Below are 20,000 nucleotides of genomic sequence, written 5' to 3'. Positions count from 1 at the left end.
AAATTCCACATAACTTTTTAACTATAAACTCCACCGTCATGTTTGAACTGGCAAATTGTTCCTAAAACACTCACCATTAAGAAACCGTATCCTGATTCAACAAATTTCACCACCCTGATTTAAGAAAACAACGAGAATCGCCGTTTCCCCCTTTTCAGTGCAATTATCCCACACTCATTTTTAGTTTTTCTTCCTAAATTATTGAAGTTTTGCAACATAATTTTCCCCCCACTCACCCTGTCATCTACTCTCCAGCAGCTGTGCTCCATGTTCCCCGCCCTCCCTGGGGGCCGCCACAGAGACGCCGCCCACAGTGCCTGTCGGCGAGGGAGAGGGCGCCATGTTCCAGAGAGCTGCTGCCATGCCCACCCGAATTTTTAGTGTTTAAAAATTATTTTAACGTCATAATTTTTCTCCCCCCCCAGTGCTTCTAAACCACCCCAGTAGTGAAAAATATATGCATATATAATTGTAATTATTAATTATATATGCATATATATTAAATATTAAAAATTTTTCGCAACATAAATCTAAACCCACGACTTCACCCATCATCTTGTGGCTCAGAGACGCCGGCCATAGTGCCTGAGCGCACGAGCCCCATTATTAGCCTAACCGGGCTAATAGCCATTAAACATAGTTATAGAACAATGTAAATATGTGTCTTTATCTTTAGTTGCAGGTCGCGCCAGCAGTTCCTGCCGCCCTCGAGATGCCGAGGCCTAAATAGCCACATTCGCTCGTGCCTGCCGAGCACATACGCCGCATGGCGTGCTCAAAATGGCTCTTCCAGAAATCCCATCTGGGAGAGCCACAGATCCCATTCGCCCTCATCCGCTTCCTATCCCTTCGGGCCCTCGGTTGCGTTAACTTTTCACTCACAGGCAACAGGTTTCCTCCAGTGCGCTCGCTGGTTTACTGTTGTCTACCCTTTGCTACTCCCCATAGGCTGTCGGGGTGCAAATTCCGCACCCCTGCAGGCTTGACCGCGCCAGACGCACGTCGCCAGCTGCTTCCCCCTCCCTCACAGGAGAGTGAAGACAGCATAGGCAGTTACTCAGTTATCAAATTAAGCGTATAGGTCCCACCTGGCACGCATCAATTCCCTCAGTCAAATCATTCCCATTTGGTTAGCAGGGCTCACAAACACTTCGGCTGTGTGAGACTGACTTCAGCGTGGAGGGGCTGTAGTCTAAAAAAAAAAAAAAAAAATTCCCGTCTCACTCACTCACTCTCACTCACTCGTTAGCTGTTCGTGCAGTGAGCATGTAGTTTCTGCGCTGCCACAGAGAGCATATTCAGTTAGATTTCCACCCCCAGTTTTTACGACCGCGTCGTGCGACGGATAGGCTTGTATATATGAGTGTGTGACACCCAGAGGCGCAGCGCCTCGTTGCCTAGCCGCGGCCCTGGCTAACTCAGTCCCAGGGTCGTAGGTCAGTGGGTGCTCCACTCCCTTCCTTTGTGGTAGGCGTTCCGTAATAATTCCCTAGCTTCAAATTTTTTCGTAAAAATGGCAACAGGCCAAGTTAGCCAAATGGACATCACTGCTAGTGACCGAGCAGGCGTTAAAAGGTCCAGCAATGAGCTAGATGACCGCGCGGCTAAATATCTCAGTATAGGTCAGCAACCAGGGCCCTCACATGCCCCCCAGTTGCCAGACAACTGCATGGCAACAGCACCGGCTGACACGGCCTTGCCGGCACCGGTAGCTGTTAGCCAAGGCACACAATCTCAACCTCAGACACAGGCGGACCCCCCCATCTACAAGTCCGCCCCCATAACAGTGTGGCACAATGCAAAAGTGCCCTACGAATGCTTGTACGACAAGCTCGTGCAACACCACATCAAATTCATGGCAAAAAACACTCAGAGGGGTACTATGTACCACTTCGCTTCAGTCCCCATGTATCATGAGGGACTCAGAATCATCTCAGAATCCGGGGTCGAATTCTTCGTAACCCGCGCACCAGAGGACAAGCCCCTCAAGTACGTCCTCAAGGACATTCCTGCCGGCACCAACATCAGCCGCATCACCAGCGACCTTCTGGCGCAACATGTCCCTGTCGTAGTCATTCATCAAATGTATGACTTCAACAGGCGCGCCCTCAACATGTTCCTGCTGGATGTGCCGCAGGGCAGCGAAGATAAAATCAACCAAATTAAATATGTATTTGGACTCAGAGTACGCATTGTCGACTACCTGCACCCAAATGCGCCATTGCAGTGTGGCAACTGCTGCCAGCTCGGGCATGTGTCTAAGCAATGCCACTTCAGGATCGCGTGCCCCCAGTGTGCAGGGCCGCACAAGCACCAACAGGGCTGCTCAAATCCGCCAAAATGCGTAAACTGCCAACAGGGCCACAATGCCAGATTCAGGGGCTGCCCTGAGTACCTCAAGGCCATGGCACGTCGCCGGCCTAGGGACAGAGGCGCCCCCAATCTGCGGCAGACTGCCCCTAATAATAACTATTACCAACATACAAGACAACCGGGCAGACAAGCACCACAACCACAACACATACCATCTCGACAAGCTAACCATCAGGCGGACAGTGATGGCTGGCAACAAGTCCGCCATGGTCGAAGGGCCAGAAGTCTGCCAAGAGAGCAGCACTGGCCAGCCCAAACCAACAATAGGTTTCAAGGCCTCGACGAGGAAGACTACCCCGATGCACTTGCATGGTCCCCGCGTCAACAACGAGGGCAGAGGCAAAGAAACGCCAGAGCTGCGTACCACAATCACACGCAGCAACCCCAGCAACAGCAACAACGCAGACAAGAGCCACGCAGACCGGCACAGCAGCCTAAGAACAGTGAGCCGCAGCAAACGCGGCTGACTGAACTGCAGGCTGCACTGCGTGAAAATGCCAGGCAAACTGCACCAACTCAGCAACCTGCCCCGGCGCAGCAACATCCTGCCACCGCTGTTGCTGCCAGCCAGCCTGTTCCAGTTCCAGTTGCCCAGCCGGCGCAACCAATAACTGCCAACCTCCCGCTGCCACTGCCCCCAATGGAGGTTACGCAAGCGCAGACAGACACTAACTTCAAGGCGTGCTCAGTGCTTAAGGGCACTCTCACAAAAATTGCCACAACACAACCAATCCACATGGACATAGCCACAAAACTTGTCAACCTCCTCACAGCCTGGTTAGACACTACTGTCCCCCTTGAACACAGAGTCCGCCTTGCAGTTGAGCTCATCACTGCCATGTCCGACGTTGCACATGCACCCACACATTAATCATACCATCACCATCAAAAATATTGCCACATGGAATGCAAACAGTGTCCGCCACAAAACACAGGAGCTAGAGTTATTTCTTCGGGAACACGACATCCACATTTTAGCTCTTACAGAAACACACCTGGCACCCACAGACACATTCAGACTACAGGGTTACATTATACACAGGAAGGATCGCACAGCCCAGGGGGGAGGGGTTGCTCTAGCAATAAAATCCACCATCTTACACCACACTATACAAACTCCAGACCTAGGCATGATGGAGGCAGTAGCAGCCTCAGTCACTATAAATGGCAGGCCCTGCACAGTCATTGCTGCCTATGCCCCACCAGGAAAATCATTAAAAACAGAAAACCTGCAGGCTCTGGCAACATTCACACCCTCCTTTCTGTTGCTAGGGGACCTAAACGCCAAGCACCCCTCCTGGAACTGCGCACGGGTCACTGCAAATGGACACACATTGTTTCGACACCAGGAACAGAGCACATACATGGTGTGCGCTCCCTATCACCCCACCCGCTACCCCACCTCCTCACTCCAGACACCAGATGTACTAGACATAACCATTTATATGAACACAAATTTTATTTATGAACTAGAAGTAATCTACGAGCTTCACTCAGATCATATGCCAGTTATTGCTACGCTTGAAAATACCGACTCGCTAGCAACGCAACCTAAAACAAGCCGCAACTACCATAAAGCAAACTGGAATAAATTAAATAGCTACATTGAAAAACACATTAATCCTGTTGCCATCATTTCCTCCCCAAATGACCTCCAATCCTATTCCGCCTCCCTCACACAGGTAGTTGCGGAAGCCATAAATGTATCTGTCCCACTTTCAAAACGAACAGCTGACCCGGCGACACTTCCACTCTACATAAAGGAGCTCATCACAGACAAGAACCAAGCACGTCGGAGATGGCAGAGAAACAGATGCCCAGCCTTGAAGAGGATTTTTCAACACCTGCAGACAGAAGTAAACAATCAGCTCGCACTTCATAGGGCCAGAGTATGGGACGAGAAACTTTTCAACCTCACCACACAGGACAACTCCCTCTGGAAACTAACCAAATCACTCTCCAAAAAACCTATCACTATCCCTCCTATCCAACTCCCGACTGGAGGCGTCGCCTACACACCCACAGACAAAGTGGCAGCGCTGGCGGACAGCCAAGAACTTGCCTTCCAGCCAAACGTTCAGCCCACAGATCCAGAGCATGAAATACATGTAAATGACCAGGTCAGCCAAATCAGGAACTCACCCCTCCTGGAGGAGCCTGTACTCACCTCTCCTGAGGAAGTGAGGAGAGTAATAAAATCACTAAAAAACAACAAGGCACCTGGCATGGACAAGATACCTACGATCGTCCTAAAACAACTACAGGACCCAGCTCTGCAGGCAATAGCCACCTGCATAAATGGCATACTAAACACCAATACATGGCCAACTGTGTGGAAAAACGCCAAAGTCATCCTACTCCCCAAGCCTGGTAAAGATCCCCGCCTCCCTAACAGCTATCGTCCCATCAGCCTCCTCAATACACTTTCAAAAATAGCTGAGAAAATCCTCACCAGCCGCATCCAACAAAATCTGGAACAAAATCACACTCTCCCTGACTACCAGTTCGGTTTCAGAGCGGGGCACTCAACAACCCACCAACTGGTGCGGATAGTTGAACAGATCACACTATCCTTTGACTGGAGACAGTACACTGCTGCGACATTTCTAGACATAGAAAAGGCCTTCGATCGTGTGTGGCATGAAGGCCTAATCTATAAACTTCACACAGCACACATCCCTGACACATATGTCCGCACACTAGATTCTTACCTACATGAACGACACTTCCATGCCTGCATCCCAGGTGCCACCTCTACACGCCGTACCATCAAGGCTGGTGTACCACAGGGCAGTGTTCTAGGCCCCTTATTATTCAACCTCTATGTGGCAGACTTCCCAGCCTTCCCACAGGGGGTAGAAGTAGCGTGCTATGCAGATGATACGATGCTATATTCAAGCTCTGTGAGGCCTGCGGCTGCACTGCAGAGAGTACAGGCAGCACTAAACCTACTGCAGCAATGGTTTACAAAGTGGAAAACTGCAGTCAACGTAGGAAAATCAAAGGCCATTATTTTTACCAAGCGCCATATTCCAGAACATCTGCCACAACTATCACTTTTCAATGCCGCAATCTCTTTCTACCCCTGTGTGGAATACCTGGGTGTACTCATGGATGCCAGGCTTACATGGAAACAACACATTCAAAACAAACGAGCCAAGGCCTATGCGAGGCTCGCGCAATTATATCCTCTCCTAAATCACAAGAGCAGCATCTCCACAACAAACGGTAAGCTTTTATATCAGGCATGTATAAGGCCTATTATGACCTATGCAGCCCCAGCTTGGAGCTATGCCTCCAACACAAATCTCCGCTCACTGCAATCTGCGCAAAATAAAGCTCTCAGAAGAGTCGCACAAGTGCCTATCTATGTCCCCACAGCACTCATACACAAGGAGCTACACATGGACACACTTCAGCGAATATACTTTAAACTATCGTCATCTTTTTATTCCCAATCTGCCACACACTCCAATCCACTCATTCGTAGCCTTGGAAAATATAAACCTGAAGATTCAAGAACACACAAGAGACCAAAACACGTGTTGTGCGAGAAGCCGCCGTAATTCCGCGGCAGCGCACACAAGAAATTCACAACCACCGACCGGAACAGCGCTGATTGGCTGCGAGCGCGCGAGGGGGCGTGGCTCGAGGTAGTCGCGCGCGGTTGCGGACGGTATAGAAAACTTTCACTTAGTTCCATTCCCGTGCGCCCGCGCAGAGAAGTCACTTCAGTTTTCATTACAACTTTTTCTGCACTACACCTAGTGCTTCGGTCTTTTACCATCGAATTTAGCAACTCTCACGCAATCAATCACACCACATTCCAACGATCTTCTGCCTTGTGCTTCGCTACAGTGTATGCAGAGACACCGCCCATAGTGCCTGCAGCCATGTGAGCGGCGCGCCGACAGCAGAGATCGTCAGCTTCTCCCCAAGTTTGCCCTCCACAGCACCCACTGTATATAATTAGTGTTAAAAATTATTTCGCAACGTAAAATTAAATATTCCCAAGTGTTCCTTCCTCCCAGTGTTAGATATTAGTGCTACGATTAATATTCTTTCTCGTCCTAATTTTAGCAACTCCCTTCCCCTGCCACAGCGACTCGCCGACTGCAGAGTACATCATTTTCTCCCCAAGATTGCCACACCAAAACCCATTAAAAATTATTTAGTGTTACAAAAATTCTTTCGCAACATAAATAAAATTTCTTTCAGTGTTATTTCTTCACAGTGTTAGATTTTAGTGCTACGATTAAACATTTTTTCTCGTCATAAAATCTAACAACCCCGTCCTATGTGTCACAGAGACGCCAACCACAGTGCCTGTGTCAGGTCCCCACTGCACGATCTCCTGTAATTTCGCAGCATGAATCATCATGTGCTGTGTACTCTTACGTTTATGTTATTTTAGTTGCAGGTCGCGCCGACGGACTGGCGCACTCGGCGTTGCTGAGACCAATCTTCAAATTCCATGTTCCTGCCATGTACAAGTAACCAGGTTACACCAACATAACGCATCTGGCCATCCCAGGCAGATGCGTTATACCTTATCCAATTTTCCCCCTCCTCCCCTCTGGGATATCCGGGCGGACATTTTCACTACCGGGTAGCAGGTTTCCTCCAGTGCGATCGCTGGTTTACTGCTGCCAACCCATTTGCTAAACCCCTATGCCTGCCGGAGCACTAATTCCCGTGCTCCTGCAGTCTTGCTTCGCGCCAGACGCACGTCGCCGCGCTACTCCCCCCTCCCCCGCAGGAGTGGGGAGTGGCACTGGCATTTTTTCAGTATTTAAAGTAAGCGTATAGGTCCCACCTGGCACGCATAAATTTCCTCTCGTCACATCACTCCCATTTTTATAGGAGGGCCCACAATCACTTCGGTTGTGTGGGACTGGCTTTAGCGTGGAGGGGCTATTGCAAAAAAAAAAAAAAAATTCCCGTCTCACTCATCTAGCGACAGCGGCACAGCTCAGACCTACGATGCCCCCCAAGACGAGCGGTAAGGCAGCCAAAAAGGCGGGCAAGGCCCAGAAAAACATCTCGAAGGGCGACAAGAAAAAGAAGCGCAAGAGGAAGGAAAGCTACGCAATCTACATCTACAAAGTGTTGAAGCAAGTTCATCCGGACACTGGCATATCATCTAAGGCCATGAGCATCATGAACAGTTTCGTGAACGACATTTTCGAGCGCATCGCGGCAGAGGCCAGCCGCCTCGCCCACTACAACAAGCGCTCCACCATCACCAGCCGCGAGATACAGACGGCCGTGAGACTGCTGCTGCCCGGGGAGCTGGCCAAGCACGCTGTCAGCGAGGGCACCAAGGCTGTCACCAAATACACCAGCTCCAAGTGAGCAGGTCTGGTGTGCACATGCTTACATAAACGGTCCTTTTCAGGACCAAGAACATGATCATGAAAGGAAATGCTTCTGCTGCTGTTCTACAATTCCCTCAATCCCTATGATAGTAAATGTAAGCTTAACCAAGGCAGAAATATTTTCATTAAAAAAAGTCTTTAAGACGCATGGTTTACTGGCTGAGATATATATATATATATTTTTTTTTTTTGCTTACTTCTGTGGTCATTAGTACATTGCTACAAATATATTTATATATATAAAAAAATAAATAAAAAAATCCTTTCTATTTAATTTAGTTAGATCATATATCAATATTAATGGCAAAGACCAGTTGCATCGATTCACTTTGAAAATAATTCCATTTGTGCTAAAACTGGACACAGTAAAAAAAAAAAAAAAAAAAAAAAAAAAAAAAAAAAAAATGAAAAAAAAATATATATATACACACACACACACACATAATTCGAATTCATATTATGCTTAACTGCGTTTGAATTTGCAATCATGCACAAGATGTTTTGTACTTCGAAGTAAAAACAACATAATGTACTATTTAACTACCCACAGTACAAATGGATCCAAAAAAAAAGTGAATTTTCATGCAGACGAAAATGCTTACATTTATTCTATTTATATTAAGTACCCATTACTAACAGCTTATACTGGGTGGAATACAACAGTTGACATGATTTTACTTATATGGCAATTTAATATTTAACCAAAATTAATGGTAAACTAATATTTTAAAGTGTCATTTATGGCCCCTTACCTTCAGCATGTTTGCTTCCTTGCACACAAACGAGGACAAACACATCACCCAACTGAAAAAAAAAAAAAAAATTTCACTTGCATCACAAATAATTTAAAATTTTTCACCACATGAAGTAAATATTTCGCAATAAAAAAAAATATAGCCCTAGGACTCGTGTGCACACCTTTTCTTCCCCACATCGCACACGCAAACAAAACTTCCAAATTATTACAAAATCACTCGATTATTATACATACATAAACACACATGTATTTTCCGAATAAGTGAGAAATGCAGGCCGATGAAAGTCAAATTTCGTTTCGGAAATTAAATCTCGCACAACTACCGACACATAACCAAACTTGCGTACATTTACATAGCATTAACCCTCTAAATAATAAACAAATGAAAGCAGAAAAAACAACATCGCTACCCACCGCGCGCGCTCCTGGCGGCGGGAGTAGGAACTACTTTGCACACAGACCGACATAGCCCCCTGCCAAAAACAGTAAAATAAATAATATATATAAGTCTTTTGGCGGGAAAAAATTTCTCAACCGCCTGGGAGCACCCTAGTGTGTGCCTGTCTTTAGGTTATGTTACTTTTAACTTCATTTTCTACAGGCAGACGCGAGGGTGCTCGCCCATTATTTTTATTTTTTTAAATTCTTTCCTACCTTTGGTGTGCCATGCAAGAATTTATCGTCAAAATGGCGGCCCCGAGTGCAAATTTCTCGTCTGCACTGCTGGCTGGATGATTATGTGATGTTTTGAAGGAGGGTGTTTTTTTTTTGTTTGGATTTTGTGTGAGGGGGGGAGGGGGCTGGGCTAGCTTTTTTTTTTTTAAATTTTCTAAACATTCATCTCTTATGTAACAGTGTTCAGCATTAAAAAATTTAAAAGAAGAGGCACTTACTCATCAATTTCAAAACAGCCTATGAAGAAAAATAAAAAAAATTTAAATTCATTCCAGTTTTATACATTCATGATTTGATCACATGTATAACTTTTCTTTTTTATTACCTTATTTAATTTTATTATTATTACTACTATTGCTGCTACAACCTAGAAGATACCTCAGTGATACTAATACCTGCTGGTAAAGTTAAAGGTTTCACCTTTCTTTCTTTAAACATATCACAATACCTTTCTTGAGTTAAATATTATCTAATGGCTTTAAGAAGTTATGGTAATGTTCATCAGTTATAGAGTGTGGGTTTGTGTGTGTGTGTGAGAGTGTATTTTGAAGAGGGCTTTGGTGGTTGGGATGGTGAGGGTGGTGGGTGTTGTGTGTGGGGAGGGGGGGGGGGGGAAGTAAAAGAGTGTTCATTACACGATTTCTCCTGTTGTTTGTAACAATCACACCTGGTATAGCTATTTCGAGTGGCAAATACAAACTGCAAAAAAAAAAACATCTATATCATTGCCAACGGCCATATCACGATGAACACACCGGTTCTCGTCCGATCACCGAAGTTAAGCATCGTCGAGCGTGGTTAGTACTTAGATGGGTGACCGCTTGGGAACACCACGTGCCGTTGGCACTACTATTTTGCACCCTACAGAAAAAAATTTTTTTTTAAAAATTTCAATTTTAAATTTTTTTTTCCCCCACAATCACCACATTTCCCCCCCCCCCCCTAACACACACACTCACTCTCTCTCAATCAATCAATCAATCAATCAATCAATCAATCAATCAATCACTCACTCACTCACTCACTCACTCACCCACCCAGTAGCTGTGAATCTTTGCATGTGTATACCTCATACAAAATTCAAAGTGAAAAAATAAATATATAAGTGTATATGTATGTATGTATGTATGTATGTATGTATGTATATATGTATATATGTATATATATATATATATATATATATATATATATATATATATATATATATATATATAAACACACACACACACACCTATTTTGAAGTTTCTCTGTTTCAGTGGGCAGTTATGTATAATAATGAGAGATTCAAAAAGACGTTGATAACAATGTCATCAATGCCTGTTTAGTGTGCTCATTTGTTGGATGGTCGGCAGCAATACTAGAGGTGGTACAGCTGTAACCTGTAAAATTGTACCTGCAATGTGTTGTGTATGGAAAAAAATAAAAATTATATCATCTAAATTTTTGTTATCCAACAATAACCTTCCCATCAATGCATGATGTCACAGTAGCCATAGCTCTACTCTTTCTGCCATATAACATTGGGGGAAAAAAAAAAAAAAAAAAGGAGCTATTAGAATAATAACAAAAGATAAAAAATCATCTAACTGCAGACCAAAATTCAAAAAACTTAAAGTCCTGACTGCCATAAATGAATACGTTCTAGAAACTTTTTATTCATTCTTAAGAAAAAGAAGAAAAAAAAAATTATTATTTTTTTTTTTTTTTTTTTTTTTAGATATTCGCACATAGGTATAACACCAGAAATGCTAGTAAATTGAGGATAGTTGAACATAACACTAGGCGATTTGAAAATGGACTAAATTACTTGGGAGTAAAACTTTACAACTTAATATCACAGAAAATAACTAAAACAATTTACCAGTATTAAAAAAAAAAACAGTAAAAAAAATTCTTCTAGAATATCCTACCTACCCTCTGAAGCTATTCTTTAATTTGATTGATAATAGAGAAATTGAACTGTTAATTTGTTGAATGGACTTGTGATAACAGCTGCTTCATGTTTTGCATAAAGTTAAACTGTGTAACATGTTATGTATTTTTTTTTTTTGAAATTTTTTTTCTTGGTAACTTGCATCATGTAAATATTAATTGTCTGCACATACATGTTCTATATCCCGGAGCCTTGACTCCACGTGGGATCAACAGAACAAAAATACAAAAAAAAAAAAAAAATCCAGCTCACTAATCTAGGTGCATTTTGCTAACAATATTTGGAATATATATATATTTTTTTTTTGTGTAACATGCAAATTCTGTATTATTCTGCACACATTATTTATAATCTTCTATCATTTTCTTAGATAATAACTATTAATTCATAAAATAGATTGTGTGTGCATAACCTCCTGGAAACATTTGCACTTACCTCCTACTTTACTTTTTCATTTAAGCAATCCTATTCGCATGTATACACTTAGGTTGCAGCATCGAAATTGTGTAAAATTCAAAGTGTGTATTGCCTGAAAAAAAAAAAAAAAAAAAAAAGACATACCAAATATTTGCATACAGCGACACACTACATATTTGCACACAGTGGAGTTTTGCGGTAATTAACCTAGCACAATTTACCACACGCAATCACACGCCCGCGATGAGATAACACACTCGCTGTTTTCCTGTTGACCGGCACGAGGAGTAAGAAAAATTGATATTTACACGAGCACACACTCCCACACTAGTCACAACGTCGGTCATCAAGTTGTGTTGAAAATTCCTGTAGCCTCTGTTTTCCCAAATGATTTCACTTAAAATTTCATTTAACAAGACCATAAACAAATTTACAATACTAATTTCTTAAACAAACACTTCAGCGAACAAGTGACTGTCGCATTCATTACAAAGCTTACAACTTAACAGATGTTTCCGATGTGAAATAAAATAAGAAAATGTTTTACAACCAACCTAGAACATTTAGTCAAAACGTTTTTGTCCTGGTTTATGATTATTTTCCGTGACATGAATGTTTCAAAACTAATAAAAATACGAATGCAGCCAAATATAATGAAGTTAGCACATAAAAGACGACTTAAAATATTTCATTTTTCGAGAATTGGCAGAGCAAGAACGCACAGGTCCAACGGAAATTTCTTTAAAGATAAACGACCATCGGACAAAAACACCCCCTCCCCTCATCCTCAAAAATACGTGAATAATATACTTTTTCAATTATATTTTTATCGTTTTTTTTTTTTTTTTTTTTAATATACTCATTAAAACTTCAAAATAAGCAGGTACTCGTGTGTTTTTCTCTCTACAATGTACCTGATCTCGGTGCGTAAACCTACATCATTTAGAGATGGAATTAATGTACACATACAAGTAAAATTTTGTTCCATTGTAAAATTGAGAGAAAGAAGGTTTTCCAAACGCATTAAGTATGGAGACTTTAAATAAGATTACGAGCTTATAAATGTTTGCAACGAAATAAAGTGACCATGTATCTGCAATTTCAAAAATATTTTTGCTCTGCTAACCTCACATGCAAGCAAGTAAAAATAACCTCACAACTTACTTACCTCTCTCAATTTCGCAGTACCAAAACATAGAAGGGATAAATAGGATAGTTTTTATTCGAAATCCTGCAAGAGTTTTAATTTTTATTAAAATATTTCTCCAATGTAGCATGTGTGTGGAATACTTCATCAGCAACTTGCATCTGCACCTTGAGTGAATTGAAGGGCAGCCAGTTTTAAAAGCTAAACAGAAACTGCACTCTTGAGAATGCATCAGATCCAAGTGAAATGCTTGTTGTGTGTACAGTTAAAAGTTTTATTATTCACACAATGAAAATGTAAACAAAATTTACTCACAATAATAATCACATCATCCTTGGAGGTGCACGAAGAAAGCCATTCCAGGTGGCACTGAACAAGGTGATTTGCTAGTGCTTCCACAGCAAACAGCCTTCATGAAATTATCTCCACATTTTCAGCATACTATACACTAAAGTATACCTAAGTTAATTTAACCATTTTCAAGTGATTCCAGCACAAATTACGTATTTGATTCCTTGAATAACATCTGCAAATGAAAAGTTCCCTGTTTGGTGTAGCAGTAAATTTAAACAGCTCGCAGTGCAAATTAAACAGTGCAGCTGCCATAAAAAAATTACACTATTAGTGGAACTGCCCATTATGTCATCGTAGACTGCTGACATTTAGAAAACATTGAAAAATCAGTGCTAAAGAAGCCCTACGTTACTTTCGCTGTCCAAAGTGCGCTGCTCCCTACGTGAGCAAGGCATCGAGAATTTTCTGAACCGTCCGCAACCAGAAAATTGGGTAACCAGATATTTGCAGAGAGAAAAATTTTATTTTCACTTTGCTCTTGCATTCTGTAGGATCAGTCTCGTCATGGCAGATACCGCAGCAGCGACTGCAGCACCAGCTGTTGCCCCATCACAGGCAGCTTCCCCGAAGAAAGGCAAGGCTGCGTCGAAGAAGCCACGAGCCAAGCCCGCGCACCCGCGCACATCTGAAATGGTGGCCTCTGCGATCAAGAGCCTCAAGGAAAGGGGCGGCTCATCACTGCAAGCCATCAAGAAATACGTCGCCTCTACCTACAAAGTAGATGCGGAAAAGCTGGCACCTTTCATCAAGAAATACTTGAAGGCAGCAGTGGCTAGCGGCGAGCTTGTCCAAACCAAAGGCAAGGGTGCGTCTGGCTCCTTCAAGCTGGCTTCAGGGACCACCGGTGCTCCGGACCAGCCCAAGGCTCCAAGCGGCAAGCGTGGTGCAGCTGCCCCTAAGGAAAAGAAGCGATCCGTAGCCAAGAAGGCAGCGGTGGGCAAGAAACCAGTCAAGAAGACTCCGCCTACAGCAGAAAAGAAAAAAAAGGCAGCAGCTGCAACCCCCAAGCCCAAGAAGGCACCTTCAAAGGCAAAAAAGGTGTCCAAACCTCCCACGAAGAAACCCCGTGCTCCAAAGCCAAAGAAGGTTGCCCCAAAGAGCAAGTCGCCCAAGAAAGCAGCCCCAAAGCGGAAATGAAGATGCCAGCAGGACCGCTGGCACTTTCTGTGGCACTGTACCACCTTATCGGCCCTTCTAAGGGCCAACAATACTAGTCATGAAGGTATCAGTTGTTGCAATCATTGCCTCCTATAGCCACACCTCTGCCGTTAGGTAAAATTCTGGTTAAAAAATTTCTTATGGTATTTGAAGCGGGGGAAATAAATAAATAAATAAAGAAATTTATCAATTACATTGTGTGTATAGTTTAGGTGCAAAATTATTTAAAGTTTTTAAGCAGGAAAACGTCTTACAAACATCTCACTCTTATTTCAGCATATATATATATATATATACACATATATACACACACACACACATATTTTTTTTGTAAGGATTAGGTCTCAGGGTATTAATGGTGAACTTTATGCTGCTGCTGCTGCTGCTGCTGCTGATGGTGCTGCTACTGCAGACAGGCACTGTTTGAAGAGTTTTTATTTCCTATGCAGAATACATTGCATTGTGTGCAAATCTTTTGTGTACAATATAAACAACCACCTCAAAACACAGACACTATAACTGTGTTTTTCCAAATTCTTATTAATGTAATATATTATTGGCTGGGTAAAGGTCAACGACAGCTAATAGGTACAAAAAGCCAGACAACTGTTTTCCTTTCAAATTTGACAGTTATTTTTAGCCCTAATAAGGGCTGTTTTTTTTTTTCCCCCTTGCAAAAAAAATGGCAAGGAACTCAAGCACGCTCGCCACGGATACGCCGGGCAAGCTGGATGTCCTTGGGCATGATGGTGACCCTCTTGGCGTGGATGGCGCACAAATTGGTGTCCTCGAAGAGCCCCACCAGGTAAGCCTCGCTGGCCTCCTGCAGCGCCATGACGGCCGAGCTCTGGAAGCGCAAGTCTGTCTTGAAGTCCTGGGCGATCTCTCGCACCAGGCGCTGGAAGGGCAGCTTGCGGATAAGCAGCTCGGTACTTTTCTGGTAGCGCCTGATTTCTCGCAGCGCGACAGTGCCAGGGCGGTAGCGATGTGGCTTCTTCACTCCCCCCGTGGCCGGCGCGCTCTTGCGAGCCGCCTTGGTGGCCAGCTGCTTGCGCGGCGCTTTGCCTCCAGTAGATTTACGAGCCGTCTGCTTCGTGCGCGCCATCGTGGTCCGTCTGCGCGTGCTGTAATTTTTTTTTTTTTTATAGACAACAGCCCCTCCACGCTGAAGTCAGTCTCGCACAACCGAAGTGATTGCGAGCCCTCCTAACAAAAATGGGATTGATTTTACGGGAGGTTCCTAATACGTTCCAGGCCGAGGCCTATACGCGTTTCGTAGAAAAGTAATAATGGCCTGAGTCCTCCCTCACTCTCGTGGGCGAGGACTCAGTGGCCCGCGTGCGTCTAGCGCTAAGAATAAGGCTGCAGAGGCGCGGCAATTAGCGCCCCGGCAGCCGTCGGGAAGTTGCAAAGTGGGATGGCTACAGTAAACCAGCGATCGCACTGGAGGAAACCTGTAGCCCGATTGTAAACGCGGTTCGCGCCCGGCAGACCGGAGAAAGCGGGAGCGAGGAATATAGGATAGGTTTGGTGCCTCTGCGACAGGGATATGTGTCGCAGAGGCATTTGTTGCACCATTTAGGCAGTTGAGGCAGCAGGCTTGCCGAACGTCGTGTTGGTTTGCCCCGAGATTACTCAAGGGCTGCGGTTTGATTGCCGCGACCTGCAACAAAGAACTCTAAAACTAATACTATTAGCTATTTTTTTTTTTTTTTTTTTCTCCTCTTTTTTCTTTAAGTTTGCTGCCTTGGCCAGGCACTGCGGTTGGTGTCTCTGGGTGGGGTTAATAGAACGTGAGGAGCAATTGGTGCTAGTTTGTGCTCTGTGACGAAGGATTGGGCATAGGGGGGGGGGTCGATTAGGTAGCGAAAAAACATACACATTAACACTAAAAAGGAAATTATATAAACGATTTAGCACTGTAAGCACTCCCGAGGCATAAGCCATAATGAGGTGAGGGATTTGGTGCGAAACAGAGCGAATCTTATGAGCAGGCACTATGGTTGGTGTCCATGCGAGTCGCAGCCAGGTGATTCGTGAATGAATCGGTGATTGTCAGTGCAGTGCGCCGATTCGTGTCGGTTGGAAGTAGTGGTGGGAGCAGGTGAAGGTTAATTTACATATCCATGCTGTTTGTCGTGTGGCTTCCGCGGTGGTGCGCAGTGTGTGGTCCGTCTTGCGCTTGAGCTGCGAGGCGGAAATGTGGAGTGGTGTAGTTTATGTAATCATGGTGGCTTCGGGACGAGCAGGTGCTTCGGTCTTCGGTGTTTCCACTTTGCTGTAGTGTTGTATTGTCCTAGGGCACGAATGAGTGGGTTTTCATGGGCTGGAATAGATTTGTAGAATCTCTCAGCTTGAGCTTGGATTGCTTCTCGCACTGTGTTAATTTTCAGTTCCCTGTGTAGTGGGATTGTCGGCACGTAGCGCGGGACTTTAGCTATGCGTCTTAAGGCTTTATTCTGTGTCAGTTGTAACTTCTTGAGGTGCTGTGCTGCTGCGTAGCCCCACGCAGGGGCTGCGTATGTGAAGATTGGGCGTATACATGTCTTGTAGAGTAGAGTGGCAGTGTGATGGTCTAGTGTGCTGCGTGGGCCTAGCAGTGGATAGAGCTTCGCCATGCGGGCGTATGATGCCGCCATTTTGTTCGAGATGTGGAGTTTCCAGGTCAGCTTCGAGTCCATGAAGATGCCAAGGTATTTTACACTGGATTTGTACTGTATGTCTTCGCCGAGGAGGTGTAGTCGGTGTAGGCGTTCTGGTGCTCTACGCCTGGTGAATAAAATCGCTTCCGATTTACTTACGTTGACAGCTGTTCGCCATTTTGTCAGCCATTTTTGCACAAGTCGTAGTCCTTCCTGGACTTTGCGGACCGCAAGATATGGCCGCGTGGAGCTTGCGAAAATCATGGTGTCGTCTGCGTAGCAGGCCGTGTGTGCTCTGGCAGGAACAGGCAGGTCGTGTGCATAAATGTTGAAGAGAACTGGGCCAAGAATGCTGCCCTGCGGTACACCGGCGAGAATTGGCTTGTTGGTGGATTCTGCGCCGGGGAGACTTGTGTAGAATGTCCTGTCTGTGAGATACGATGCGAGGAGCTGTATGTAGCAGTCTGGTAGTGTGATTTGATGTAGCTTGTATAGCAGCCCCTGGTGCCATACTCTGTCGAATGCTTTCTCGATGTCCAGGAATGCTGCGGCGGTGTACTGCTTCTTGTTAAACGCAGTGGTGATGTGTTCGACAATGCGGACGAGTTGGTGAGTGGTGGAATGGTGTGCCCTGAATCCGAATTGCTGGTCCGGGATGGTGTGGTGTAACTTCAGGTGTGCTTCCAGGCGGGACAGTAGCACTTTCTCCGCCACTTTGGAGATGGTGCTGAGTAGGCTGATCGGCCTGTAGTTGCGAGGGGAGGTGGGGTCTTTCCCAGGCTTTGGAAACAGTATGACCTTGGCTGGTTTCCAGAGTGCTGGCCAGGTATGTGTAGTGAATATGCCATTGATGCAAGTGGTGATGGCATTGATGGAGTGGTCCTGGAGTTGCTTCAGGACGATCGCCTGTATGCCATCGTCCCCAGGTGCTTTTCGTGGCTTCAAGTGTTTAATAATTCTGGCAACTTCCCTGTTGCAGGTTGGTGCTGGTATGTCTTTAGGTGGTTGGTGTAGTAATTCCCTGAGTCGCTGTTCCACCATGGTGGTGTGGCCTGGAGACGAGGGTGTGTCGTTGGGGCAGAAGGCTTGCTGCAGTGTGTCCGCGAGAGTGTTAGCTTTGTCCTGTGGTGTATAGGCAGTTGGTGAGTTGGTGTCCCCAGTCTGGAGAGGGGGAATATTCACATTTGATTTAGTTAGGCGTTTGGTCATGTGCCAGAGTGTGTTGTCTCCAGAGCAGAGGTCCGCTACTGTGGTGTCCCATTCTGTGGCTCTGTGTGCAGCCAATTCTGTTCTTATGCGTTCTTGTATGCTGTTTACTTCTGTCTTGTAGGCTGGAAGACGATGGCGCTGCCACAGGCGGCGTGTGTGGTTGCGGGTGGTGATGAGTGTTACTATGTGTGCTGGAAGAGTGTATCCGGTTGTCTTCGGTGGTTTCTTCACGGGAATTGCAATCTTGATGGCCTGTTGGAGTGTAGTTGTGATGTGCTGTGCTGCTTCTTCGACGGCCTGTGGTGTAGTTAGTGGGTCTGGGAGGCGGAGGTGCTGCTCCATATGCTTGTTGAGTTTCTTCCAGTTTGCCTTGTCGTAGTTCAAAATTGGTGTAGCAGGTTCGATGGTAGCATTTGCATCTTCGAGTGTTGCGATGACTGGGAGGTGGTCTGAGTGTAGTTCATTAATGACATCTAGTTCATAGATGAATGTGGTGTTCTTGTAGATGGTGAAGTCGAGCACATCGGCAGTGTGATTGGCGATGTCAGGATAGTGAGTGGGGCTGTAGGGGGCGCAGACCATGTATGTGTTCCTCTGTTGATGGTTGTAAAGGAGGCGGCCATTTTGTGTTGTTGCCTTGCAGTTCCAGGAGGGGTGTTTGGCGTTTAGATCCCCTAGGGCCAGGAAAGTGGCAGAGCTGTTGGCAAAATTTCTCAGGTTGGCTGCAGTGATAGATTTTCCTGGGGGGGCATACAATGACATGATGGTGCACGGCCTGCCATTTATTGTGGTGGACACAGCGACAGCCTCAATTTTCCCCATGTCGGGGAGTTTGACTTCATGGTGCTTGATATCATGGCGAACTGCTAGTGCCACTCCACCTCGGATAGGTTGCGGTTGAGGGGGGTGTGGTGTTATTTGCTGTGGAGCTGTAAGTGGTCTGTCCGTGCGGTATATTTTGTAGCCTGGAAGCTTCAGTGTGTCAGAGGGATGCAGGTGTGTTTCCTGTATGGCGAATATTTGTACATTGTGTTTGCGGAGAAAGTCTTGTGTTTCTAGTGTTTTTGTCTTGATGCTTCTCGCATTCCATGTCGCCAGTGTGTGAAGTGGTGCAGTGTTTGGTGTCTTAGTGGTTTGTCTGCGCATGGGAGATGATACCGAAGATGTTCATGGCGAGGTCAGCTGCCATCTGTAGTTTGTGTTTTTGTTGTATTGCAGGGTCGGCCCATGCTGCCAGGAGATTGCAGAGGTCCAAGGCGAACTGGCGACTGGCATCTGTCAAGTTGGCTTCCTGTCGGTGTTGGAGCTCATTGTAGAGTGTGTTGCTGCTGTTAAGGGCAGTGGTGGCTTCCTCTTGGCTGAGTGCTGGTGGTTTCGGTAAAGTTAGCGCGATCCCTCGTTGTGTCACTCGTGGTTGCTGCGCTGGTGGTGTAGCTGGTGGGGCTGATGGTGCTGTTGGTGGTGGTGTCGCTGCCATCATCTCCTGGGGCATGATGGCGGTGTCCATGGCGGTGGTGTCATCGGCGATGGTGTCCCTGGTGTCGTGGTGTATCCTGGTGTCCTCTTGTGTATGGTGCTGCATCTGGGCCTTCTCGAGGCGTGGTTGCTGCGATGTGGGTCGTGGTGGAGTCGCCTGGGCAGCCTGTTGTGGCTGTGGCTGATGGTGTTGTCGCTGCTGCTGGTGCTGCTGCTGTTGGTGCTGTAGCTCCTGCTGGTGGTGCTGCGGCTGGTGGTGCTGTGGCTGCTGCGTTTGCTGGTGCTGCTGTTGGTGCTGTGGCTGCTGCTGGTGTTGCTGCAGCTGGTGGTGCTGTGGCTGCTGCTGGTGGTGCTGCAGCTGGTGGTGCTGCGGTTGCTGCTGCTGGTGGTGTTGTGGCTGCTGCTGGTGGTGTTGCAGCTGGTGGTGCTGCTGCTGCAGCTGGTGGTGCTGCTGCTGGTGCTGGTGCTGCAGCTGGTGCTG

At 45.7% G+C, this 20,000-nt stretch overlaps 1 non-coding gene across 1 annotated transcript; it reads left to right on the top strand.

Moving 5' to 3' along the window:
* Positions 1-9,910: 9,910 nt before the first annotated feature.
* Positions 9,911-10,029, top strand: LOC134543851 (5S ribosomal RNA). Its single transcript, XR_010077300.1, has one exon. It is a non-coding gene; the product is annotated as a 5S ribosomal RNA (ribosomal RNA).
* The last annotated feature ends 9,971 nt before the right edge of the window (positions 10,030-20,000 follow it).

This window comes from Bacillus rossius, unplaced genomic scaffold, assembly GCF_032445375.1.
Source record: "Bacillus rossius redtenbacheri isolate Brsri unplaced genomic scaffold, Brsri_v3 Brsri_v3_scf22, whole genome shotgun sequence".
Classification (NCBI taxonomy): Eukaryota; Metazoa; Arthropoda; class Insecta; order Phasmatodea; family Bacillidae; genus Bacillus; species Bacillus rossius.
The sequence above is the reverse complement of the archived record's forward strand: the minus strand, read 5'-3'. Positions and strand labels throughout refer to the sequence as shown.